The sequence below is a fragment of the Dipteris shenzhenensis genome, chromosome 14 (genome assembly GCF_047967505.1).
Source record: "Dipteris shenzhenensis isolate YYH24624 ecotype China chromosome 14, Dip_SZ_1.0, whole genome shotgun sequence".
Classification (NCBI taxonomy): Eukaryota; Viridiplantae; Streptophyta; class Polypodiopsida; order Gleicheniales; family Dipteridaceae; genus Dipteris; species Dipteris shenzhenensis.
The window spans coordinates 4219704-4238475 of record NC_141609.1 but is presented as its reverse complement, the minus strand read 5'-3'; the positions used below and the strand labels follow the sequence as shown (position 1 = coordinate 4238475).

The following is an 18772-nucleotide window of genomic DNA, read 5'->3' as shown; positions in this document are numbered from 1 at the left end:
ACGGTGAAAGAAAGAAAGTTTATTAAAAGTTTTTGAAAGACCAAAGGCTCTATGAGACTGAAAAGAAGCTGATACAATAAGCTGAATGGGTGGTCTGATGTAAAAATCCCATCTGGAGTAGTAGATGTGCAAGCCTCTGCTCACAAGTTAGCTGCAACAATGATCATCAAGGACATCTTAAACCCCAACAAGGATTGGTCACAACTGCTCCTCAGGAAATTCTCAACAATCAGACCCACAAGGGCTCCCAAATGGAAGTTACCCCATACTGTCTCCCTGTGTAACCCATATCCCTGCTCAACCAAAGGAAGTTCCCTTTGAAAATCTATATACCTTTGTGAGACTAGAATATATCCAATCGTACAAAGTTCCCTTTGGAAATCTACGTGGAGAGCCTGAGGCTATCAAAACAGAATTTATTTTTTTTGGAAAGGAGCCTTCATGACCTTGAACTTAATATGGGTCTCTACTGTTATAAAGACCCCTCCTCTACCTGACCAGGATTTTCCTTAGGAACAACATGTTGTTCAACAAGGGACTTCAAAGCTGGGGACGACTTTGGATAAAAGGGGAATTCAGATGGAAAAGATGGCATGAAATCAGAAAAGAATCCCGGTTGACCAATCAAGATCAACAACTAGTCATGAGTAGGATTCAGATGTGGGAAGGGGATACTCCCTGCAAGGGGGGCTCCATCCTTGTTTACTGGAAAGAGTTCATCTAGGTAAACTCCTCTCATCTCCTGCCTATCCCCACCCCAAAGCAGGACATAGAAGAAGTTCACAGGGTCTTAAACAAGAGGTGGAACACCTCTGACAGCTGGTACCAGTGAGAAAAAAAGATTCGAAGAGGGGGAGAGTAAGTAAATATCCTTTAAAAATAGTGCACTTTGATACTTGGGGTCCTACGGATAATGTAACCCCAGGAGGAGCAAGGTCTTATATTATCTTTATAGATAATTTCAACCACATGATATGGGTGTTCTTTTTGAAAACAAAGAGTGATGCTTTCATAGTGTTTTGTCAATATAAAAGAATGGTTCAGAAGGAGCTTGGGTGTCAAATAAAATGCTTTCACATCTCCTAGTCGAAGAGAGTATCGCATGTTCTTCACAGGAAAATACGTGATGTATTCCTCTTGCATACAAGTTCTTCAAGTAGCATAAAAAAGGGGCACTCGCTCCATCTAAGGAATAACATGTTTCTGTACTTCGAGATTCATGATTACAAGTGCCTTTCTTTGCCATTTACAAGTCTGCAATTTCACTAGCACCTATCTCTGTCTTCTTTTCTATGCCATCCACAATCTCTCATAAATCAAGAGCTTAGAGGCAATTCTGTAGCTTGAGCTTCAGAATGTTGTAGTTAAATTATCCTTCCAACCGGTATGCATCGTTCATCTGATCAGTAAGCCATTTTGTGATTGAAACTTGATCAAATTGCAATCAAAATGAGCACAAGACCTGCTGAAGGCACACCAAGACTCTTGCTGAGATTAAGTAAAATTCATCACAACTGCAAAAGTCCCAATTTTAATAATAAATGCTGCATTTTCCCCTCAAACTCTCCAAGACCACAAATCTCAATGCGCTCATAATCTGCAATTTACATATAATCATGAGAAATTTATATATTTGCTTAGGGCACATGGGTGAGATCAGGGTGTACAGCCATACTCCACACAAAGCATGATCATTGCATTTTTCAGGTAGACAGCAGCCACCACTCAAGGAGACGGCAGATCCAACGACCAGAGTGAGAGACATGGAAGACCTGCCAGTGGGTTGAGGCACAAATCAGCCTAGGGGACCTTCCCTCCATGCTCACCAGACCACAGGCACAACCGATGGAAGTGACGGTGCCACTTGTTTGTTGCTGGACCAAGCTAGGAGACAAAAGCGAAACACACATACTGACAGCCGTCAGTACTCTATTGCAAGCTTTATGCCAGTACTCTATTGCAAGCTTTATGCCACCACACCCTCAAACATCACCAACCCCCTCTTAGGCTTGACCTCTTCACCATCCTCCAAATGATCATCACAGTACTGCGAGACCCCCATCTTCTCCATGAGCTGTATTGGTATCCTTATGATTATGGCTTTTCTTGTATTCGTCATGGGTGTTGATGCTTGCTTAGAGGCTCCACCCTTTCATCTCATTGTATCAAGTTCTTTCAATCTCATATACCCTTCAGTCTTTCAATAAACTATGTGTGTGTGTGTGTGTGCGTGTGTGTGTGTGTGTCTTTCAATAAGTGTGACCCCCACTGACAATGTACCTGTCATACATCTCCAAAGAAAAAGTCTTTGTTTCAATGGCATTTTACACTTCCATAACATCCCGAGATTCTTCCGCCACCATGAGAGGGGCTTCCTTATATGCCACATAGAATTAGCATATTGCTGAATCCATGGAGCAGGCTGAAGAAGCCTATAGGCTTTGATGGAGGTTAAGGCAGGAAGAGGAACAGGATGAGTGCATGTAGCAGAGGGTTGCAATTGCCAATCCGTAAGCCTGTCTGTGTCAGCCACAAGAGGAACACGTAGAAAAGGATGTGATAAATCAGCAATTTTCTTCCATATAGGCCTATGATGCATTCCCAATGCATAGGAAGCAGTGGCCTGAGGAAAAGATAAGACATATCCCTGATCATCTACCACATCATGTATGTATCTAATTCCCAATTTCATGAGATTGTATGCCCGAACAGGTTCCTGTAAAGCGAGTGGAATGTCAAAGATGGCACTCCAATGAATACTTTCTTTCCTCATTGAGTTTGTCCCCGAGCAATTATCAGGAGTTCATTTGACCTTAGAAAGTACTTGTTTCCAGTCAAGTATCAAAGCAGTAGAGAAAGGACAGCCAAGTATCTTCCCTACAAATCTGCCAATGACAACCTCCCAATGATCAGTAGTCCAATGACCATAAGCACAAGTCCTCATGTTGACACACATGGATGCTAGCATACAAGTCCATGGCTGTTGTTGGCGGAAAAAAGTATGCAGTATAGTCGCCTTCCTTGCAAGCACATGATATCTTATATTGAGGACATTAAGTCCACCATGCATCCTAGGAGAGCACACCATTTCCATCTTCATCAGTCTCAATGCTTTCACAGCAGTTTTTGTCCTCCATAATATCTCCATAGCTTGAGACATAAAGGCTGAAATATCCCTAGAGGACCAATTCAGCAAAGGCAAATAGAACTCAACATAGGACATTACAATGGACTGTACTATTCTGAGCCTGACATGAAGAGGCCAAGTAGAAATCTTCCAGTATTCCAGTTTATGTTGAAGTCTTTGGAAGATCCATTTTAGCTGCTGCTTCCTGGTGATATGCCATCCTATGGGATATCCCAAATGCCTGACTACATCTTTGGAATGCACCACTTGACCTGGCCAAAGAATAGAATGCCAATCACATTGTTTCAGGGGAAGTAATTTAGATTTGTCAAAATTGACATGCAATCCCGCTGCCAAACCATACAATGAAAGAGTGGTCATAAGCGTAAACTTCCTGGGGAGAATTCTGTGGCATAAAAAAGGAATCATCAGCATATGCTTGTGCCAAAAAAGATGCAGCCCCAGGGATTTTAAGACCAGTCATCTGTCCTGTGTTTGTAAGATGATCAAGATACATCCACATGTTTAAGATATCAGGCTCCTTCAGAGACTGTTATTCATTTGTTTTGGCACTGCCCGTGTACTAGGATCCTCCTCACGAGAATTTCATATTATCTTTGGATCCGTTTCCCGAGTCACAAATTTGGGAAACATTTCTGGCTCTTTGGCAGATTTATGAAGTCTTTGTCTCAATACTCACTATTTCTCTCTTGGGTGAGATATTGGGCTCTTTGGACAATCTGGAGTGAGCATCATTTGGCATACTTGGGTCGGCAGATTTACAAGTCATATGAATCTTTCCGAGCCTCATTGCGGCAATCCTTATATGATGCCTGCCATTAGGGTGATATGGATGCTTCTTGCATAGAGCTTTTCTTTTTATGTTTCTGATCTTTGGGATACTCTCCATTTCAAAGACCTCCCATCATGTAAATTTATGAGCATATAAATATATTGCACTGGATATTACCCAAAAAAAAGTGTGTCTTTCAATAAACTGTGTGTGTGTGTTTGGGGGTGGGGGGGGGGGGGGGTGCATGCATGTTTTAGTGCGTAGATATATAGATACACAGATCAAACTAGGGGACCTTCCCTCCATGCTCACCAGATTAGAGGAACGACCAACGGAAGTGGCGGTGGCACTTGTCCGCCACAAGGCCACAACTAGGAGAGCACAGCACAGCACACATACCGGCAGACGTCAATGCTCTATCATAGGCTTTATGCCACCGCAACCTCATGCAACCCTCTTAGTCTTGACCTCTCCGCCAACCTTCACACGATCATCACAGTATTGCCAGCCCCATTTTCTCCATGAGCTTAGAGATTTCTCTTGGAGCATTGCTATCCTTATGATTCATGCGTAGACCCTTCGGTCTTCCATAGACTTCTAATTAAAACTCTCTCTCTCTCTCTCAATATAGTTTGGACTGCCTATCCCTCTAGATCCCATAAGATGAGATCAACCATATCATACGGTTGGACCTACTCCCGTTATACACATCACGGACTTGGGGAGGGGACCAGTAGTTCCCTACCAAGATCCAATTCTACCGGGACCACTTCTTGAGAGTCTCAAAGGAGGGACTAATCATCAGGCCCCAATATTTGGAGGACAGACAGGTTACCTATGTGCTGAGGATTGCCATAGGATAGATGCATGTCTCGTCTCACCAATTAAGGCCCCAGTATTTGGAGGACAGACAGGTTACCTATGCGCTGAGGATTGCCATAGGATAGATGCATGTCTCGTCTCACCAGTTAAGGATCGAGGCAAGGAGGGCCACAGGCACACTCAGAGAGTAGCAGACTCGTAGAGGCTATGCACACTGGCAGCAATGGAGACAGAGGAGGACTTCCTATGTATTTGACCTGCTTACTATGAGATCCGAGGACACTATCATTGCTTCTTTCAGAAGAAACATGGGTTCGGCCCACTCTCCCGTTTGATTCACTTCCATGATCAAGTTTATGATGGTCTCTTTCTAATGGAGATGTGTTGACACAAAGAGACTCTGCTACACTAGATCAAACAGCAACAGGAAACAACACCACATGACACTGATCAGGCACAGAGACACGACACTAATTCTCTTGCCTTTGAGTCAACCCCAAGACACATCGGAGTAGAGGATGAGAAGATAGCAGACATGAGGGTAGCATGGACCAACAGCGGAGTCAATGCAGAGCAGCAGAGCAGGCGCCCAAGAGCATGACAAGTCTATGTTTGTGCGTGTGTGTGTAGTGCGCGCGCACGTGTGTGTGTGTGTGTGTGTGTGTCAGAGAGAGAGAGAGAGGGTGTGTGTGTGTGTGTGTTTTCTTGGTGTGAACCTAGTGTGTGAGAGATGGTGGTGAGGTCGTGAGGGTTGCTGCTCAGCCTCCCTGAGCCCCCGTACAGGTCTGCGTCAGGCCTCCGTACAGCCCTGCGCTTTGCCCATACAACTGTACGGACGTCGTATAGACAGCTTGCCTCTTCCCTGTGCAACCCGACCACATCTACTCGTCCTTTGATCTTCATCCACGCTGTATTTCCGTACCCTCCGTCCTTTTCCGTACAGCCTGCCTCGCCGTTTTGCGTCAACAGCCCCTTCCATTTCTGCATTCCGTATAGCCTCTGCGCATCCTGTCACCTTCCGTACGACTCAACCCCCGTAGACTCTCTTCCGTACATCCGTACGATTTGTACATTCCGTACAGTTTGCACTTCCACCCCGTTTCTTGTCCGTACAGTTCTGTTCCGTCTCTGCCATTTCTTCAATCCCGTCCTGCTTCTCTTCATGGAGGACCAGTTCAAAAGTTACTCTCGCAAGGAGTCGTCCCGAGACTCCAAAAGACAGCAAGTTGATTTCTCTACTGCAGATTCTGTAGACGCTCACTATGTTTTTGACATGCTTAAAGATGAATTTCATCACAGCCGGAAGGAGTGGGCCAAACCTCCCCTGGCCATCAAATATAAGTTGAAGCTGCCTTCATTGGTTGCTCCTCTTCGAAAGTTCTCTCAGCAAGCAGTTATCATTTTTTTCCCAGGAAAGTTACCTTCAGCAAATGATGTGGCCCAGTGGGTTCAGGCATTGTTGGGAGGTTGCTTTGTTGAAGGAGTATACTTTGCTTCCAAGGGTTTTTATGAAGTGCATTTTTTGGATGCCTCATATCGTCAGCAGATATTGGAGATGTCGCCCTTATTCTATAGCAGACAAATGGTGCATGTCATGCCATGGTCGCCAAACAAGTATTACCACAGCCTCATTCGACATCACTGCCCCGTATGGGTTGAGGTAGTGGATTTTCCGGACTATATGAGGGCTGAGTTACCAAGCTTGGCAGCCACTTTGGGGCAAGTTGTATGCCCACCCCGTCCCTCGGGTAATCGCAATCGCTTTTGTATTCTTTGGGATACAGATCACCCAACCCCTCCTTCCATTGCGGTAGAAGTGGAGGATGTTCCCCTCGGTGAAAAATATTTTGATTTGAAATGGGGAGTTTTTGCAGATGCTTGTTTCACATGCCATAAGTTTGGCCACCTAGCCTCACAGTGTCCTACAGTGCTGCATCAGCTCCCACCTACAGCTATTGCTCCAGAAAATACTCCCCCCCCAACTTATGCCCCGGGGTCTAAGGCTATGCCTAGCAAACTAGGTGATGTGGCATCCAAATCTGTCCCTTCCAAAGAAAATGTGGTTCAGGTTTCAGCCAAGCAAAAGGATAAGGGGAAGGGCAAAATTTCAGAATCTCATGCCTCTACCCAGGGTGCCTGGCAGCAACCCAAAAAGGTATTCGCTCTTAAACCACGTCTGCTACAATCTCGCCATTGGGATGCTTCAACTTCTACCCCTGGTCAGACTTCTACCCCCGCTGACAGCCTTGCTTCTCAACTGTGGGTTGATGTGTTAAAAAGGGGCATCCCTGTATGTGACAATGATGAGGATCATAGAGCTAATGATCCAGGAGGCCAGGTGGATATTGATGTCATGGCTGAGGCCTGACAGCTTATATTTTACTCTGCTTTTTGGTTTGACTGTACATATCTTCTATGTCTACTTCAATTACTTGCATTACATACAATGTTCAGGGTCTTTGCAATGTCAATAAGTGGAGACTTTTCTGGCATTATGTACATAGAATGCATCCCGATGTGTCTTTACAGGAACACAACCAACACTTCGTGGCTGGCCAGCAAGGCCACTATGCTGGTTATGATATTTTTTATGCTGGTACAATGCACTTTTCGGGGGTCTGCATGCTGGTAAAACATGATATGCAGCCCACGGTTGCTTACAATGACCCTCAGGGTCGATGGATGGTGATCAGGTGCATCTGGCAGGCTGATCTCTATGAAATAGCATCTGTTTATGCCTCACAAACCTCTGCGACTAGAGCTCAAATGTGGGCCTCCCTCAAACAATATGGCTGTCCAATGCTTTTTTGTGTGGAGACTTTAACAACTCGCCTGCCACTCAAGACAATACCACTCATCGCTCTCACATGATCCCCACTGAGCTTCGACATTGGGAAGATATGCTCTCATCCCTGCATGCAGAAGATTTATGGCTCTCAACAAGGGACAGAGATATGGGTTATACATATCATCACAATGCCTTTACTCATTACTGTGCTCGACTTGACAGATGGTATTTGCTGCATGCTCAGCAGTATGCTGATTTTACATGTACACTATGGGTTGATCATTCTCTCTTGCTATCTGATCATTTTCCAGTATGCTTGACATTATCAATAGCACCTCTGACAGATGATATGCCTTTTTTTGGTCGTCGCCTGCTTCATGTTAATAGTGCTTATTTGCTTCATCAACAATTTCAGAACATGGTGAGAGTGGCTGTCCGTCCCCTCCTCTTACATGCTCAGGAGGATATGGATTTTGCTTGGATCAGTCTTGCTCATCGCTTACAGGCTGTTATTCAAGATTATGGACGGAGTTACATGGGAAACCTCAGGCTCAAGCTGAAATGGGCTCAGTCTCACAAGCAGCAAATGGATGCAATCAGTTCTCATAGGCAGCTTACCTCTTCTGAACAGGATTCTTGTGCTTATGCGGTTCATATCATCCACCAAAAATGATCTTCGCAAATTAAAGAAGTGGCAAATCCGAGCTCGCATGAAACCCCTTTTGGATAAGGGCTGCTCCTCCAAAGCCTTTTTTAAAAGTCTTCATGCGGATAGGCGAAAGGAGGATATTTGCAGGATCAAGAAAGATGATGGCACCTGGACCACTTCCAAATCAAAATTGGAATCGCAATGTTCTAGTCATTTCCAGCATCTCCTTTCTCTTCAGCCTGATCATTTGATGCAAGTGAATGCAGCTAGGTCTCAATTTCTTATGCATGTCCAGCCTATATTGTCTCGGGAACGGGCTCATGCATTGGAGCAGCCTTTTATGCTCAATGAACTGGATGATGCTTTGAGTCATCTACGCAAAAGCAGCTCTCCTGGTTGGGATGGACTGACTGTTGAATTTTTCCGTGCATTTTGGGGTGATCTCAAGAACACTCTTCTTCTAATGATCAATCATGCTTGGGCAAAACAATCTCTTCCCCCATCCTGGAAACATGGCCTAGTCAAATCGATTCCCAAAAAAAGGTTGTGTGAGACGATGGATGATTGGCGGCCTATATCTCTCATGCCTGTCATTTACAAACTCATTGCTAAAATGATTGTCCTCAGGGTTCGCTTCTTTTTGCAAGCAGGACTTCATCCTAGGCAGTATGGGTTTGTCCCCAGAAGGCAGATCATTGACAATATCTCCAATGCCTTGCTTGCGATTGAGTATGCCAAATATTCTAAACAAGATGTTCTCATTCTGCAAGTAGACATTGCGAAAGCATTTGATACTGTCCATTGGGATTTTCTCTCTCAGACTATGCATAAATTGGGATTTGGCCCTCGGCTCGTCCGTATCATCTACTGGCTCTATTCTCAGGCCACGGCGCAGTGCTTGATTAGTGGTGGGTTGTCAAGAACCTAGACTATGACCCGCTCAGTGAGACAGGGTTGCCCTCTTAGTTCTTTACTGTATGCCATTGCCACCCATCCGTTACTGTTGCATATGGACTATCTTGCAGATACAGGACAGCTTCATGGCTTGCAAATTCCAGGTGCACAGTCATTTCTTGCACAGGCATACTCTGATGATTCATACTTTATGCCCAGGAATTCTCAAAGTGACCTTTCTCACTTGATGCATACACTGAATGACTTTGGCATAGCTACTTGACTGCAAATCAATTTTCAGAAATCAAAACTTCTAGCTTTGAAAGAAGCTGATTGGCATGCACTTCTCTGGCCAGGTCACATTATCTCTTCCCACACTATTGTGAGGCATCTAGGCTACCCCATTGGCTGGAATATTACCCCGCAACAACAACTCAAATGGGTGCTTCAAAAGATCAACAAGAAGCTGGAATACTGGCATTTGTCCACTTGGCCCCTACATGTTCGACTTCGGATAGTACAGTCCATCATTATGGCATATGTGCAATTTTATTTGCCTCTTCTTCCCTGGTCTTTCAAGCATTTGGCTTCCTATATGTCCCAGGCTATGGAGATATTTTGGAAAAGCAAATCTCATAAAAAGGCTTTGCGACTACTACCTATGCAATCTATTTGCTCACCCAAGACGCATGGGGGGCTGAATATTCTCAATCTCCAGGTTCATATGTTGGCAAGAAAGAGCACTATGATTGCTGATTTTTTTCAGCAAAAACAGCCATGGGCTATTATGTTAGCAGCTATGTGTGGAAACATGGCGTCCCATGCATATGGGCATTGGATTACAGATCACTGGGAAGCAGTCATGACCACATTTCAGGGGAAAATTCCTGGTTGCCCTATTTCTACTGCTTTTATTCATGATTGGAAGAGAATTCTCTCATATGCAAAATGGACAAGTGCTTCCTCTCATCATGGTAATTCTTTTCGCTTGGAAAGCATCCATTGGAGCAAGGTGTTTGAATTGCCTCTCGCTTTACAGGCACCTATTAAAGCATACAATCTCATGAAATTGGGCATAAGATTTGTTGGCGATGTTGTGGATCCAACAAGGTTGTATGCTTTCATTTCCACAAGCTTGCAGGACATTCTCCTTGGGTCTGCATCATAGGTCCATTTGGAGAATACTTTCAACTATGTTGCAGCCATTTGTTCCGGTTCCTCCACTGTTTGTACAGGACAGATTACTGGACTGGAATTTGACTTCCTTACCTCCTGCTACCCATACGCTCTCAATGCACAATCTGACCTCCTCGAAGGTCTACAAATTTCTTCTTCCACCGCCATGGATTGACAAGCATGCCAACACTCTTTGGAATTTGGATAGGCCTTTATCATGGTGGCAATCACGACTCATGAAAATCTGGAAAGCCAAATTGCCATTGAAACAGAGGCTTTTCTTTTGGAGATGTATAGTGGGAGCTTTTTCCATTGGGGTGAAATTGGCAGCACGCCGCATTGCTTCCCCTTCCTGCCCCCGTTGCTCTCATCACTGCGAGACAGTTCCTCACCTATTATGGTCTTGCCCACACTCTCGCATATTGATCACTCATGTTTCCCATTTGCTGCGGCTTCAATTTCCCTCTATCAGATTTGGGAAACTCTTCTAGATGTTTGGATGCCTCTCATCTCAGATGTCTCCATTCCTCCTCTTCTTTCACTGGACTCGCTTTTGGGTACTATGGACCATTTAGACACAGAGACTGCATTCTAGGATGGGGGTCAACAGTTTCCTCAGGCATATATCCTCTTCAGAATGCCCCTCAAGCAATCCTTATATGACAGTTTTGCTGCAAGGGACTTGGATGCTACTAGCCTTGAAGTGTTCTCTACCTGTTTTTGAGTTCTTCCATTGGGCTCTCTTTTGGAATCTAATGTCAGTGTGTGGGAGACTTCCCATCTTGTAAATTTATGAGAATATAAATACACTGGATTTTACAAAAAGAGAGAGAGAGAGAGAGAGAGAGAGAGAGAGAGTTGCACAATCCATTTTGATAGCATACATACAGTTTTATCTGCCACTCATTATGTTCACTAAGGTAGAGCTGAACTCCTTTATGTCAGCTATCATGGAAATTTTCAGGTGTGCTAAAAATGGCAAGAAAAGTCTCAGATTACTCTCTATGCATCGTCTCTGTTCTCCAAAGATGCATGGAGGTCTGAACATTCTCAATATTCACATGCATTTACTTGCTCACAGAGGAAAAATGATGTTGCAGTTTATGCAAGGAGATCAGCCGTGGGCTTTAATGATCCGCTCTCTCTTATTACATATCCATACTTCTGTATTTGGGCATTGGCAGCCCACTCCATGGGATTTCATATTTGGCTCTATCCAAGGCAAGATCAGAGGCTGCCCTTTTGTCTCACCTCCTTCTTGATTGGAAACATATCTTATCCCACTTGGAATGGCATGGCCGAGACTCTTTGTCGGGAAACTCCTTGAGGGCTAAGAATATTTATTGGTCTAAAGTATTCCACCCTTCTTTGGCCATTCAAGAACCAAGACGTTCTTACTTTCTCTCCTTCAAAGGCATCACTTATGTGGCAGATGTACTTCAGGATGATCGCACACTTTTATCCTTTTCCATGGCTGCCAGCAAATACAGTTTGGAAGCTCATTATCGTCCTCTCTGGCATCAGATTTCAGCAATGCTTCAACCGTTTTTGCCAGTACCTCGCATGGAACTTTAGAACAGGCTTGAGGATTGGATTTTACGCTCTTCTTACTCTTCAGCCCGTCCCTTGAAGTTCTCACATATTACAATGCCATCACTGTATAAAGTGCTATTACTTCTACCTTGGATTTCTGACAGAGCAAATACTGTTTGGCATATGGATCGCCCACTAAAGTGGTGGAGCAAAAGGCTGCGTCTCCTTTGGCATTACAACGTCCCTCTTCGACAACAGCTTTTTCTTTGGCGAGTCCTGCTTGGCATTTTTCCATCTGGCCAGCTACTTGCACACAGACATATTGCTCTGACTGTTTGTCATAGATGCTTACACCCCACTGAATCTGTGCTACACATTTTTTGGTTCTGTCCACATACTTGCACCTTCATCGCTCTCATTCGATAGAGGCTTCGAGCGAGATTTCCTACTGCTACTTTTGGCAGGCTTTTCTGGTTGTTTGGTTTTCATCCACTGAGACAGGGTTTTGATTTATTTTTTATATGGGTACGCTACTGGGCACTATGGACTTTATGGATGGACAGAAATCATAGAGTCTTTGGTGATCCCCTTTTTTCATCCTTTATCTTTTTCAAACGATCTCTGCAACAATCATTTTATGATTGTGTTCAGACTCGTTTGATTGATCATGATATGTATACAGCTTATACTGAGATCTTTAGTTGAGTAATAGTTACTTCAGTTTCGAAGTAACTATGAATGTAATTATTTTACAGCAATAAAAGATTTCTTCACCAAAAAAAAGTGTGTGTGAGAGAGAGAGAGAGAAAGAGAGAGAGTGTGTGTGTGTGTGTGTGAGTGGTGAGGAGTGGACGACAAGAGAGCTCCTGCTCAGCCCCAACCTAGCCTGGCATACAGCCCTTGTGTGTTTCCTGTACAGTCTCCGTTCTAGTCCCATACAGTCCTCGTGAGCCTTCCATTTTCGTACGCATGGGTTTTCGTACGCTTGGTGGGCTTCCGTACGTCTATCCATACTCCCTTTTTTCCCTGATTTTTCCGTCTGTTTGTTTCCTGCCCATTCTGCTGCTGTCCGTCTGTCCATACTGTATGTATTTTTGTTCGATCGTTTCTCTGATTTTTTCCGTACTATCCGTACGGTCCTTTCTATGTTTTGTCCGTACTTCGTCCGTACCATTTCTTTGTCCGTACCTTTGCCTGTACTTTTGTTCGTACATTTGTCCGGACATTTTCCCTACCTGTCCGTACTGTCAGTCAGTTCAGCCCTGCTGTGTTTTTTTATTCGTTCATTTCTTTATTTCTTTCCTACTATTTTTCTTTCTTCTCTTGTCTTGCTGTCCTTTTCCTATTCTTTCTCTCCCTTTGCTACAATGGCGGATTGTCCATATGAGAAGACCTTTCACAAAGAAAGATCACTTCAGAGTAAAAAGCAAAAGCATGTGATGGGTCTAGATGACCCCCTACATGCCTCTGCACAGGCTCAGTTGATATATGAAGTAATGCATGAGGGCTTTGAGGATACAAGGAAAAGTTGGAATGATCCCGTTCCTACCACAGGTATCATGATTGAGGTAGATGATATCTTCGACTCCGTGAAGGATTATGCCAAACATGCCATCATTATTTTCTTTCTGAGACGGATGCATGCTGCTACAGCAGATGTTGGCAATTGGTTGACTAGAACCCTGGGTGGTTTCTATGTCAAGAAAGTGCATTATGCAGCGAGGGTTTTTTTTGAAGTGATAGTGGCTGATGAAGAGCACAGACAAATTTTGTTGGAGCACTCCCCGCTCTTCTATGGTCAACAGATGGTCCATGTATTACCCTGGTCTCCTACCAGGGATTATCAGGCATTGATTCGGCATCGCTGCCCTGTATGGGTAGAAGTTGTGGATTTTCCTCAGTGCATGGCTTCTCTATTGCCGAAAATTGCAGCCTCTCTTGGTAAGGTGGTTTGTCCACCGAGACCAAATGGCAATTCGAATCGCTTTTGCATTTTGTGGGACAAAGATAATCCCACACCGGCTTCTTATTCAGTTACTGCCAATAATGTTTCCATGGGCAGTGCTTTCTACAAGCTGAAATGGGGGCTGTTTGCAAGTGGTTGCTTTGAATGCAAGCAATTTGGGCATATGGCTTCGCAATGCCTTTCCCGACCTCCTAGGATGCCAGTACAAGCTGAAATGGTTCCGCCTGAGAGTAAGAATGCCAATGCCTATTCTGTAGTCAAAAACAAAGGGGTAAAACAGTTTTTTGCTGTTCAAGATAAAGGTAAGGCCCTAGCTGTCTCAAATGTTACTGCTCCTCTTCCTATGCCTTCGGCCTCTCCGTCTCATGTGAAGGGTAAAATTTTGGATGAAGGATGGCAAACTCCTCGCAAAGTTCTCTCTCCTAGGAGACCTCTACCATCCAGGACTTGGAATAGTGCATCTTCACAGGCCAAGAAACCAGCTAAAAACTCTAGCATTGGTTTGACTTGGGCTGCAGTCACTGCCAATCGTACCCTCTTCCCAGAAGAGGACGTTGCTGCTCTTTTGTCTTCCCCTCAGGCTGATTCCTCTTCTCAAGGCAAAGGTCCAGATATTGAGGTGAAAATGTAGACATAGTCAATTTGTTTATTGATGTACATAACTGTCCCATAGCTGTTGTTGGGGTAAAGGGCAGTGTGCCCACCCACTTGTACAGTGCCCATGTATACTCATATATATATGATAGAGGAATAAGCTGGAGTAGCTTTTGCTCCACCACTTTTGGTGTCTCCTTATCCCTTTGTGTGTGCTCTCCTCTCCCACAACTGGTATCAGAGCTTGAGCCTGCCTACCTTTCTCCCATTCGTCCAGCAACAGCGCCAGCAGCAGCCTGATCTACTGCACTTTGACGTTAGCAGCAGCATCGATCTGCTGCTTTCAGCAGGGCCGACAGCATTCAGCGCTGCCAGCGCCATCAGCCATCGAGGCCAACCATCGCCAGCAGCAGCGCTACCAGCGACGCCATAAGTGGCGACGCCAGCAGCATCACTACCGGCGACGCCAACAGCGACGCCACTAGCGACGCCAACAGAGGCAACGCCACCAGCGATGCCAACAGAGGCGACGCCAACAGCGGCGACACCAGCAGCAGCGCCACATAGGCGACGCCTTCAGGGCCCAACGTCGCCCATACAGGCGATGCCTTCAGCGGGTCGCCAAGTCGTGGCATAGGTGATGCCACCAGCGGTCCAACAAGTCGCCACACAGGCGACTCCTCCTACGCACATCCAAGACAGCCCGCCAGGCCTACGAGCTCTCGTCAGAATTTCTCCAACTGCTCCGGCAGTGTTATAGGTACAGGTGCATCCTTCGAGCTCATTGTGAGCATTACTGGTATTGGGGGAAACACATAACTGTCTATGCCTACTGTGTGAGGAAATCCTCAACATTGAATTGCAGAATCAAGGGGCTTTTGTAGCCAGTGCCAAGTATCGGCTTGTATACGCACGCATTGCGTTTATCCTCCTATTTGGAGTTGATTCTTGCAGGATTCGTATGCATTTGTTGACCCACGGGACAGTAGAAGCTGCATTGAGTACTACATTGTAGACTTGAGCACTGAATGTGCCAGTCAAATTGGGGGTTTTGCATATCAGTGCTGGGGGAAGCATATCAGTGCTGGGGGAAGCAATTTAAATGCCTTACAGTGGTCAGTGAAGCGGTAAATGCACTCAAAATTCTGAGAATTTTGCCTCCAATCAAGGGGCTTTTGCCTAAATCCTACTCTAAACTGTGTTATAAAGTTTTAGTGGTATCTTGAAGCTTGAAGTTGACAGGTTTGAACAGTCAAACAGTCATTTACTGATTCTGTACTTTCTGGTACAGTCAGGTACTGTTCTGTGTCAACTGTGGGGCTGATTACAGTCATTGTACAGAAGTACAGAGTGCAAAATACACTGCTGTTTTTCACTGTAATTGCAGGGAAGATGCTGCTTTAATATCAGAGTATTGCTGATTGTACAACAGTGCATTTAATGATGCAAACACAGTTGCTGTTCGGATACTGCAGCAAGCAGTAACAGTTATAATTTTCTGTTTAATTGGGAGAAATATTTGCAGGTGCAGTTCCTGTTGTTCCGCTGCAGGAATTAAACTTTTTTTAGCACAGTTCAAGTGCCTGTGTGCACTTGGTTTGCAGGGAGTCAGGCACCCAAGTGTGGGTTATATTTCTTGCTGATTGTATTATATGTGTACTATACTCCCTTAAAGGCACACTGCCTTTAAGTGGGAGGTTGTTAGGGTAAAGGCACTATGGCCACCCAAGTACAGTTAGTACACTTAAGTACAATTAGTACTTTTATTTGTTAAGTACACTAAGTACGGTGTACTTAGTGTTGTAACCTTATCCTTTCATATAAAAAGGTTGACTGTGTGCTAGGGAGGTACACACACATACTTCTTATCCCCACACTCTTGTGTCCATCGTGCTTGTGTGTCGGTGTGCTCTCTCTTTCTCACTCTCTCCCTCACCACAGCTAAAAATATGCTTGACCACATCAAATGCGTTACACTCAATGTATAGGATTTGTGTGATCATAGAAAGTGGAAACTTGTGTGGATGTATATCAGACAATTGCTGATTCCTCTTCTCAGGGCAAAGGTCCAGATATTGAGGTGAAAATGTAGACATAGTCAATTTGTTTATTGATGGACATAACTGTCCCATAGCTCTAAATATGCTTGACCACATCAAATGCGTTACACTCAATGTATAGGATTTGTGTGATCATAGAAAGTGGAAACTTGTGTGGATGTATATCAGACAATTGCAGCCAAACATAGTGGCTTTGCAGGAACATAATTAGCAAATGTTTGCTGGTCACACGGGACATTTTGCTAGATATGATATTTTCTATGCTGGAGAGCACTCTTTCTCTGGAGTGGCTTCTTTGGTGAGGCATGATCTTCAGCCCATTGTGGCTCTCAATGATAGCCATGGTAGATGGATTATAATGCAATGCCTGTTTCAAGGAGATATTTGAATTTGCATCAGTTTATGCCCCTCAACCTTCCAATGGTCGAGCGTTGATTTGGGATGCCATGCATAATTATCCATGAAGACTATGCATTCATCTATGGTGATTTCAACAATGCTCCGGAACCGGAAGATAATACTTCGGGCCACACTCATATGTTGGCTTCTGAACAACAGGCATGGTCTGACTTTTTGGTTCAACTGCGTTTGGTGGATCTCTAAAAAGAATTATAGCCCACACTCCGGGGCTATATCTTTCAACACAATGCTCAATCTTCCTATCAAGCACGCCTGGACAGATGGTATCAGGTTGATCCACAACATTGTGATGCCTTTACTTGTCAACTTTGGGTTGATTGTGCCTTCGTGTATTCTGATCATGCCCCTCTTTGGTTGAGGCTCTCCATGCATGATTTTCCTGATGACAGATTGCCTTGCAGAAGGCTTTTGTTGGTGAATAACAGTTATCTAGAACATGCTGATTTTAAAGCTATGGTCTCTGATGCCATTCAGCCTCTCTCTTCTCAAATGCTTTTTGATCTCGATTACGCATGGCAAGCTTTGTTGCTCGAATGCAAGCTGTGATTCGGGATTATGGTAAATCATTTATGTGAGCCACACGGGAGACTGTTGTGCATGCTAAACTCACTTGCCAGAGTCTGACTGAGCTTAGTCACTTTCGGCCTTTGTCTTCTGATGAAAATATGCACTTATGTCAGGCCAAATTCAGTCTCCAATCAAATGATTGAAGAAAGCTTGCTAAATGGAAAACCCGATCTCGACAAAAGGCTTTTTTAGATAAAGGCTGCTCTTCGAAGCAATTTTTCAAAAGTTTGCATTACAAACGACAAGCTGCAAATATTTGTCAGGTCCGGATGCCTCATGGTTCTTGGTCTTCATCTCGCTCTGTACTTCCTGATTTTTGTGTGCAGCACTTCTCCTCCCATTTTGGGCATGTGGACATTCCTTCTCCTGAGATTTTGTCTGCACGTCAGCTTCTTTTACAGCATATCCATCCAATTCTTTCTCAAGCTCAGGTTTTGGAACTGGAACTTCCCTTCACTGAGAGGGAATTGTCAGATGCAGTTAAATCCTGTGGTAAATGAAAATCTGCAGGATGGGATGGCCTCACTGTTGAATTCTTTCTTGCTTTCTGGGATAGCCTCAAATCCCCTCTGTTGTAAATGGCTAATTCAGCTTGGGAAAATCAGCAAATGCCCCTGTCATGGAAAAAGGGACTGGTAAAGCTCCTTCCTAAGAAGCAGATTTTTTATTTTATCACTAATTGGAGACCAATCACTCATGCCAGTCATTTACAAGATCATAGCTAAAATGCTTGTGGACCGTATCAAAGGCTATCTACATTATGGGCTGCATCCTTCTCAATATGGCTTTGTTCCTCGTAGGCATATCATGGACAATATTGCCAATGCTTATGTTGGGATTGAATATGCCAAGTACACCCAGCAAGATGTTTTGCTCTTACAGATTGACATTGCCAAAGCTTTTGACACAATTCAATGGGACTTTATCTCGCAAACAATGTGATCCTTGGGCTTTGGAATAAAAATGCAGCAGGTTATTTATTGGCTCTACAGGGATAGCAATGCTGCTTGTATTCTTTCTGGAGACATCTCTAAAGAATGGACTCTTCGTAGTTCGGTTCGTCAGGGCTGTCCCCTTAGTGCCTTACTGTATGCTATTGCTACTCATCCTACGTTGCAATACATTGATCATCTAGTGGCTACAGATTCTCTCCATGGTTTGGAAGTAGATGAAAATCACAGCATGGTTGCGCAAGCCTATGCTGATGATTCTTTCTTTACTCCAAGGAATACTCAGCCTCATCTTTCTACTTTGATGCGAGCCCTTTCAGTTTATGGTTTGGCAGCTGGCCTTCATGTTAACTTTCAAAAGTCTAAGTTACTCCCATTGCATTTTAAAGACTGGCACAGTCTCTTATACCCAGGGGAGATCATCCCACCCACT

At 44.3% G+C, this 18772-nt stretch overlaps 1 protein-coding gene across 1 annotated transcript in view; it reads right to left on the bottom strand.

Moving 5' to 3' along the window:
- Positions 1–18772, bottom strand: part of LOC147894086 (shikimate kinase 3, chloroplastic-like) — a 39869-nt gene that overhangs the window by 1072 nt on the left and 20025 nt on the right. The gene's annotated exons all lie outside the window — the stretch shown is intronic.